Here is a 1,687-nt window from a genome sequence, read left to right as displayed (position 1 = left end):
GGGGGCGGGGGGCTGCGCTGGCCGGCGGGGAAAGGACAAAAGCAGAGCCGGAGGGCGAGGGGGTAAATCCCCGGCAGCCCGCTGAAAGCCGGCGAGGATGACAATTAAAGAAAGAAAAAAAAGAAACCACAAAAAAAAGCCCCAAACCAAACCCGACTCTGCGCTCCTGGGGGATTCTTAACCCCCCTCCACAAGTTTGTGTAGAAATCAGCGGGAGGAGGAAATAAATCTCCCACGCCCGAGGGTCCGGGGGCGCGGGCGGCGGGCTCGGGAGAAAGCCCCTGGTCGGCTCTCGCAACTCCTAAGCCTGTAAAAAAGAAGGGTCCACGTCTCCGGTGGGTGTGGGGAGGAGGGAGAATATGGTTCTCTCGACAGTATTTGGCATCTCAAGTAATTTTCCTTTTTCTTCTATTTTTTAATAATTTTTTTTTTTCAATTAAAAAATAAAACCCGATCGCACGAGACCCGGTGTGCACCCAGACAAAATAGCAGCCGGTCTGGCTATTAAAATGCAAAATTGGTAGCTGTTGTTATTATCAAAATTGCCTCTTTGACAAAAAAGACCTTCACATTGTTTGTGGGAAAACACCCTACGTTTCCAACACTGTACTCCCAGGTGGCTTCAGATTTCCCCGTTGCCTTTAAAAGATTTCATTGTAAATATTAAAAGTCCTGAAAGAAATAATTAGCATTCAATGAGCTTAATCCCAGATGTACTGAGATAAATATATTTTTATATATATAATATATATATTTTATATATATTTATATATTCTGACCTTCTCTATTCCAGCAGCTGTCTGGACCACACCAAAAAAATCAGAGCGAAATTGGTGAGGGAAGGTGGCTGTATTATTCCCTAAGCTGTTACCACTCTGGACCAAAAAAACCCGTCGAAATCGGATCTATTCTTCGCATGTAATTGACCGGGGAAACGTGGATCTTACATGGTCACGTTTCCTTTCCTCCTTTCACAAAACAGGAACGTCATCAAACGCATTGGCAGCTTGTACAGACCATTGTGGATGGCGAGGCGGCCAGGGCTCTATCAGCAATTGCAGGGACCTCCTTTTGATGCATTGGACGAGGCTCCTTCTTTCTCTCCACCACCATCCCCACCTTCATTTTCCTCCCCTTCTGTCCTCCTCCTCCTCTGACTGTTGTTCTCTCTCACAGGCATTGACATTCAACCATCGCAAGTCTGTCGCACTCTCGCTGGCAGGAAAAAAAAAAAAAATCGGAGCAGATAATTCTCTTCTTCCTCCTAAAAGGCTCGGATGGAGCACAATGCGCCAGACACATGGGGCAGCATGGCTTATTTTTCGTGCGGCTCCTACCGCTTTGACAACATCGAGCTGGTGTGTGCGTGTGTGCCTTTCTCCCTCAGCAGCAGCCTCCTCTCCGCTCTCCCATCCGGCTTGCCGTGATGATGTTGCTGTTGCTATCTCCCTTGGATGCAATGGGGAAGGCAGATTGTTTGCAGTGCAAGCGGGGATTTGCAGGAAGGGAGGGGTGTAACGTGGCCGCGCTCTCCTCCCTCCCCCGGCATTAAAAAAAAAAAAAAAAGGAAAAAAAAAAAAGAAGAAGCAAAAAGGCAGGGTGGGGCGGCGGGGTGGGGGGAGAATCAAAGGGAGAAATGGGGCCCTCCCCGAGCTTTGATGCCCCGGGCTGCCGGCTGCCTGCAAGA

This window comes from Haliaeetus leucocephalus, unplaced genomic scaffold, assembly GCF_000737465.1.
Source record: "Haliaeetus leucocephalus isolate CR32 unplaced genomic scaffold, Haliaeetus_leucocephalus-4.0 Scaffold1, whole genome shotgun sequence".
NCBI lineage: Eukaryota > Metazoa > Chordata > Aves > Accipitriformes > Accipitridae > Haliaeetus > Haliaeetus leucocephalus.
This window is presented reverse-complemented; position numbering follows the sequence as displayed.